This window comes from Melitaea cinxia, chromosome 17 (assembly GCF_905220565.1).
Source record: "Melitaea cinxia chromosome 17, ilMelCinx1.1, whole genome shotgun sequence".
NCBI classification, from domain to species: Eukaryota; Metazoa; Arthropoda; class Insecta; order Lepidoptera; family Nymphalidae; genus Melitaea; species Melitaea cinxia.
Window position 1 is genome coordinate 12,731,097 of NC_059410.1, and position 8,380 is coordinate 12,739,476.

Below are 8,380 nucleotides of genomic sequence, written 5' to 3' on the forward strand. Positions count from 1 at the left end.
AGATCTAACAACTACTTTTCGAGTTATATCTAATAATGCGTTTTTACTTGACGCTTTTTTCGTCGACCTACGTTGTATTATACCGCATAACTTTCTACTGGATGTACCGATTTTGATAATTGTTTTTTTGTTTGAAAGGGGATATCCCTAGTTTGGTACCGTGATAAGGAAACCAGGATCTGATGATGGGATCTCAGAGAAATCGAGGGAAACTCTCGAAAATCCGTAATAACTTTTTACTGGGTGTACCGATTTTGATAATTTTTGATTTAAACGAAAGCTGATGTTTATCATGTGGTCACATATAAATTTTATCGAGATCTGATAACTACTTTTTGAGTAATCTTTGATAACGCGTAGTTGCTTGACTATTTTTTCGTCGATCTACGTTGTATTACTTGTCGATGTATTTGAAGTCGGTTTTTTTTTCGTTTGCGAGCAAACACAATTATTAATTGACTTATACTAAATTTTATTTATATTAGTCATTATTCAAACAGTTATGTATTTAGAAAACACTTATTAGAAAATAATTTTTAAATTATAATGATGTTTATAGCAACAAACAAAATCAATTTACATTAAACAATGACCCGAATACGTCAACATAATTATAAATCGCGTCACAAAATTAATTACGAGCCATTCAAAGTGTAAAATATTTAAAACATTACTTGCCGTATACATTTTTATTAAAGTAAAACTAACGTGCGGTCGTAAACGTGCTAATTAGCGTTGGTAACTTCTCGTGGAAAATTTTAAACTTTTCATGCGGTCATTTCTAATTTGTCTTATTAAAAAAAATACCTAACAGTACCGTCAATCATTTAAAATTCAAGCTCCTGTCAGCCCTACCATAATGACTACTTGATAGTGGTAAACATTACAATTTAGCAATCATCAATTACTTACTCGTAGTTAGTCAGTTCAGCATATTGCAGTCTACAGCTGGATATTAGGCCTCCCCACGATCGCGGTAGACATCCTGATTTTCTGCAATCCTCATTCAGCTTACACTGGGAATCCCACACTGCCTTTGCCAACTGTTTTGGGTTTTCAATAAATTTAAATATATACTGCCCAAGCAACCCTATTTGACATCTTTTTTTTTATGTGGGGAAAATCCATCATGAATACCCTCCAGCGCGGGGGCACCAGTGGCTTATGTCAGACTCCTACTGACTAAAAAACCACCACATGTGAGCAGTCGTCCGCCTGGGTGGGGCGAGATGGGGTCGCGCTAACATTCGCCACCTAACCCCATTTGACATCTGACCTAACTGTTAAACTGTACAAGGGACCTAACTACACCACGTAATTTTATTGGCGATTGTCTAAATTGTATACTATGAATGTAAAGATAACAGTATCAATTTATGACTACAAAAAATAAAAAAATAATAATAACTCGTTATTGGATAAAAATATTAAAATCAACAAAGATTAACACTGTTAATAAAAATTATATTAAAAAAAAAAAAACAATTTACACGAATTTATTGTTTTATCGATATTCTCAATTTCTAAGTCAGATATACAAACGAACACAAATATAATCACACAATGACGACGAACACAATGTACGTTTATTATACACCACCTACTTATTTCTTTTTTTTTTTTCCTCTAACCCTAACCCTAAGGTTGCCTGGAAGAAATCGCTATCGAGCGATAAGGCCGCCTCATTGTGCATTATACTTTTTTTTTTCTTTACAATTCTGTACGAAATTACTCTGTGTGGTGTACAATAAAGAATAAATAAATAAAATAAAACAAATAATCATTATATGTAAATATTTAATACAAATATCTGATTTAATATTAATAATATTCTGTATTACCGCCCAAGGAATTCAAGTCCCATAACAAGTATGCAGACTTTCCGGACCTGAATTGAAGCGGAATAACCTAACTTTGACATAAAGACGGACTGTGTTTAACTACTTCTTTTTTAATTTCCAGGAAGAATTTTAATTATAATATATTATGACAAATGGTGTTTTCACCTATGTAAGTTGCCAATACTTAACAGATGGCATTATTTACGGTTGCATTTTTCTTCTTCAGTCATAGCGTATTGTTTGTGAATCATGAATATTACTTTTCAAAACTATTCTTCGAGGGCTGTTTATGTTATCTATTAAATACATAAACAAAAAAAAAATCATTAAAAATATTCAAATGAAGTATTAAAAGTACACTGGAATAATAAATACCAAAGTCTACGACTTCAAACATTCATTATAATCTAATAAAATTTAGTAATATAAAAGAGATACAAGGCTGTATAAATATTTGAGTTTGAATATTTCTAATTAACGTAAATTATTTCTTGTTTCAATTGAAACCAGAAATAATTAATGACTACATGGAGATAAAATATAGCATTCAATTTTCGCCCTTATACCAATTTTTATAGACACAAATTTCGCTTAAAGAATTCTTACTAAGTATATATTCCGCTAAGTTAGGAATAAAAGGTAAAAGTGTAATATATTTTTGAATAATACATATACACAGTGAGTTATTTGTATTCGCTCTGAAGATAATACATTGGTCTCCTGACAACTATAAGAATTTCTTTGTACTGAGGATAATATAATATATTATTTATTATACGTCTTATAAAACAGTAAAATTCTTATTTGTAACATTTTTTAGTATTTAGATAAAATATTCTAATACTGTATTTGCGGTCGTATTTGCCGAACTATCAGCAGTCACATTAAAATAAATCCATGAAAGGGAAAATATTATGAAAGTATCTACTTTTATAATATTTTCCCTGCCCTTTGCCCGTACTTACTCTGAATATTTTTTTTTGTGAGGATTAGGACCAGATTTGTAACATTAAGTAATAAAAATATCCCTCGCTTCACTTACAATCTTTAGATAAAAATAAGCAAAGATATCTTATACTAATAAATGGAGAGCCGGTTTGTTCGGTTACACTGCGAAAACTACTGAATCGATCGGAATAATACTTATACCAGATGCAGCGTGTTTCTATATGATTGGTTGGTTTAGTATCACCGTCACTTGTTAAACACGTTTTCACCAACAATATTTTTTGAAGTAAAACTTCTTTACGCACGCTTGACTTGGTAAGCTGGTGAATGCGTGACGAGAGCGTTACGAAAAATGTGACCGGGCGTGGGGAACGGAGCAACAGAGAGGCGCGAGCATACATTTTCTTTTTTTCTCTCATAGCCAGTTACGTTTCGTATATCTAAGACACAGTGCAGGCTTATTGCTAAAGAAGTTTTACTTCAGTCGTGTGGTCTAAAGGACTCTCGTTTTTTTTTTTTTTTTATAATCCCGGCATCATGTCGTTTCTTGTGGAGAAACTCCAAAAATTGAACAACTACATCGAAAAAATAGATAAAAGCATTGTCACATAATTCATAAACACTGTCAAGACTAAAAAATGTTAAATGCCGATGTCTAACTTCCTAACACTCTATTCCATTCATTTTTAACCGACTTCAAAAAAAAAGGAGGAGGTTACTCAGTTCGAACGTATATATATATATAAACGTTCTACGCGCATAACTCGAGAATGGCTCGACCGATTTGTCTAATTTATTTTTTGTATCTTCCTTAAGGCCCACGGAAGGTTTTAATACAAAAAAGGTAAAAAAAATAAATAATTACTATTAACTTTTGACAGAACGAAGTCTGGTCGTGCAGCTAGTATTTAATAATTATTATTCATTTCTCCAGAAATTAACATAAAATACCTTTGCCTTCACCGTGTCATTGAGTGGCATCGAGTTGTATTGAGATCGAGTAGATTATAATAATTGGAGAGCTGAAAAGCGGGTCCCTGATCACGATACGGATCAACCGTGGTAGAAATATATTTCAATCATTGTAATTCTTTTCAGAGATATTGTGGAATTATTGAAAGTTAGTTACTAGTTCCATTTTTTGCTATAATGAATCATTTATTATTTTTCTTATTTTTTATTGGAATAATATGATAGGTTAGTCTTTTTTGTTCAGCTCCTAACTGCGTTACTTTAAATGAGAGGTTCTTTGGGTGTAATAGATCACATAGAAAAGAAATCCTAGCCCTTCTTTGAAAATTTAATGCAAAATTTAAAATTAGTAAACGACGATATGAGAATATCTTCGATGCAACCTTTGCTCTTTAAGTTTATAATGCGTTAAATTTTGAATAATTGTTGGTATCACACTTACCAGCAAACATCACAATATTTTCTATAATTTTTGTTGTGAAAACTGTAAATGTCGAAAATTATAAAATATAATAATTGAATCAACATACACATAATAGTGTAACAATATTGCATTTCCTTTTAATTCAAATAATGAGTCATTAAAAATATTAGGACTTTCGAAGACATTCTAATACACAACACATTAATAGAGTTAATTAAGTTCTGTGACAATCTAAGTTTATGCGAATAATTATAAAGTTAGTAATTACATCTAGGCGATGATATAGGATTATAAATTTTTAATTTACGTGTCAAACTTTGACGTAAGATTTTGAATAAGTATTTTAGCAGGTTTAATTTAGAAGAAGGAAGTACCTACATAAACAATAAATTATTTAAAAAAAAATTATATTTTTTGGTATTTAGGAAGAAAAATACAAAAATTATGATATAAAAGTACATAATGTGCCTGTTTTTTTTTTAATTTAATATAATATTAAGTGCAACTGCCTGCACACTATCGATGATTTCTTTGTAATATATTTAATTTCATTATACAGTTGAGAAACAAGTACCGAAGTATCTTCATAATAAATTATAATAAAAAAGTATCATATTACACATTTTTCTAACTATTTTTAGTTTTTGTACATCTGTACTCACGACACTACAGACGTCAGATCTTCAGAAGTAAACAAAACTTTTTTTCGTAACTCTTAAAAATTACTACCATAGTTTAAGAGTATTTTTTTTCATTAGTTTCAAATTTAAGCAAATAATAAATTAAAAAGTAGGAAATATATAAAGTTTTTAAATATAGTAAGTCGTGTATTCAATTTTGCAAATATAAAGTCATTAAAAAAATAATAAGCAAAATAATAACAAAAAAAACACATTCTCATAGGTGTGTCTAAGTATTAATACTAAATGCCTATTAATAATAATTTACAACCGTGTCAATTAGGTCAATTAACGTTACCTTATGGCACGTACATTCAATTTAATGTGTAGCTCTAGCTAGACACTACAGTGCTCGGCTACAGGTATAGTCGATACAGTCAGATACAGACAGATACAGTCGATATTTTTAAAGTTTTCTCAACTAACTAAGGTGAGAAAACTTTAAAAATATCGACCTAGCTCACAATTTTTGTTTTATATAGGAAGTTCAAATAAGAACATCTAAAGCTACCAAGATGTCGGTGCTAAAACATGTCGGTGAGATATTACTAGTCATAATATTTACGTATAGGTATATTATATAATTTAGTTTCCGTAACCCATGCTATTTAAAATTCTAGAGCCATCTACAATAAACTGGCTTGCTAATGCTACAAACACGTTGCAATCGGACGAGTAAATCCTGAGATATGATTAAGACTAGAATATATAAAAGAGGTTTTATTTGTATTATGAATATAAATTCGATTTTATATTTCTTCTTTTACGAGTATAAGATAGACGAGCGTCACAACCAGACGAGTATAAAATATTAATAGAAACAAGTTTCTTTCCGTGTGTTATCAATAATATTTTTCAATTGACGGCACTTTTTTATATTTTACTATAAAAAGTTAATGTACTCATCATAGCTTACGCGAGGACCTCTTACACGCCTGTACCGCCTGTCACTTAAGACTGGCAAAGTGCCGAAGTCTTGGAAGCTTGCCAACGTGCAGCCTGTGCCCAAAAAAGGTAGTCGTGCAGACCCTGTCAATTACCGTCCCATCTCGGTCACATCCATACTCTGTAAGACTATGGAACGTGAACTTAACAACAAACTCTTGGCCCACTTGGAAGGTAACGATCTCCTCAGCGACCGGCAGTACGGTTTCCGCCAGCACCGTTCGACTGGGGACCTTCTAGTGTATGCCACACATATTTGGAGTGAGGCCATTGACAAACACGGCGAAGCACTTGCCGTGTCTCTCGATATCTCGAAGGCCTTTGACAGGGTTTGGCACGCGAGCCTTATAAGCAAGCTTCCTTCATATGGTATTCCACCTGGCCTTTGCACTTGGATTTCTGACTTCCTGAGCGAACGTTCAATACAAGTTGTCCTTGACGGGTACTCGTCGGACCAAATGGCTATCGACGCTGGTGTTCCTCAGGGATCAGTCTTGTCTGCTACTTTCTTCCTGCTGCATATTAACGATCTGCTCGTCCCCGGTACCTTTGGGTACGCTGACGACTGCACAGTGACGGACAGATACTTTTCGAGTGCAAGGGCTAGTAAGGATGTTATCCAGTCTTGTCGAGAGGATATGGTCAGCCGCTTGAACGTCGCCCTCCAGGCAGTCTCCGAATGGGGCGATGCCAACCTGGTCACGTTCAACGCTACAAAAACACAGGCGTGTGTGTTCTCCTCTAAACGGAGCCCTTTACACCTGGCTCCGACTTTCCGGGATGTTTCTGTGGAAATTACCGACTCCCTACAGCTCCTCGGTGTAGAGCTATCGTCCAATCTGAACTTTGGGCAACACATCGAGTCCAAAGCAAAAACTGCAGCAAAAAAACTAGGTATTCTCTCTAAGGTCAGGCGATACTTCACTCCAGAACAGCTGCTCCAACTATACCAAGCACAAGTTCGGTCTTGTATGGAGTATTGCTGCCATCTTTGGGATGGATCCGCCAAATACCAACTGGCGACTTTGGACTCGGTGGAAAAACGAGCTAAGAGACTCATAGGTGACCCTACTCTGACAGACACCAAGTTGCAGAGTCTCGATCATCGGCGTAGGGTAGCTCGTCTGTCGGTGTTCTACAAAATATATTTCGGTGAGTGTGCGAAGGAATTACACGATCTAATTCCCCCAACAACCTTCCGCCATCGGGACACTAGGCGCGGTCGATCGTTCCATCCTTATGTCATCGATATGCCACCTACGCGCACAAAACGCTTTGGCTCTACTTTCCTGATGCGCACAGCTAAGGAATGGAACTCGTTGCCCGCGTCTGTGTTTCCCGAACGATACAATCTGGGTGCCTTCAAGGCCAGAGTGAATAGGCTGTTATTAGGCAGGCATGCTCCACCTTCGACCGCATTGTCACTTAACATCAGGTGAGATTGCCTGCCTATTTGTCGTAAAAAAAAAAAAAAAAAAAAAAAGAGGACACTAAACCTATATTGTATATATATATATATATATATATATACAATATAGGTTTAGTGTCCTCTATATATATATATATATATATATATATATATATATATATATACATCATTACAGCCTATACAGTCCACTGCTGGACGTAGGCCTCCACAAGTTTACGCCAAAAATAACGTGAACTCATGTGTATATATATACATCGTTTTCTAATTAATTAGAAATATTATGATAGAAAACAAACATATCTTTATGTTTTACGTGTAAATGAAGCTGGAAGGCCCTCACTCAAAAGATAATTTCTAATGCCTAGGGCCCGTTACTTGTATTGAAATATGATGAAATGTTTGCATGAATAGCGGAATCATAAATAGATTTCCTATATATGGAAAAGACACGAAGGAGGATGACCGCTGTAATTAACTAGCAAACTCAACTGAATATTACCGACCAAAGGGAAAATAGCCCGCCGGCAAGACTCACTTCGGGTCACTGAGCCAGTTGAGTTAGAGTTAGTTAGTTCAAAGCTTACGTTTTTCAAGACAGAACATAGGCTATTTGTGTATCTAAAAACGAACAATTACAGTATAAAACTTTAGGTAAGTTTGATTTTGGATTGACCATATACATGTAATAAAAATTTATTTACTACGGAACTGCCAGAATGGGTTTCGTTGCATAAACTATAAAACACAACAAGTCTCAACAAAACAAGAGGGAAAAATAGAATAGAGTCAGCGAAATTTTCATTAATCAGAGATGCGCTTGAACCTCGAAGTTAGTTCGTTTTACACAAAAAAGTTTTAAAGCATTGAAATTCTTGCATCTGACGAGAGGAAAAGAAACGGAAACACGGAGAAATTGATGTAAAAAAGGAACGACAATATTATTACAATTCTTACAAAGTCCAGAAAGTAAGCATATTTTACATCGGCGGTATACTAAATTCAGCGACCGGAATTATTGAGGGATTTTGTTCTTGAGCCGATTTATGTGACTAATATTTTTACAGATGCTACGGGGTGTCGTAAAGCCTAATTTTTATCAGAAAAAAGTTTTATATGGACTTCAAATTTTTTGTCATATTTC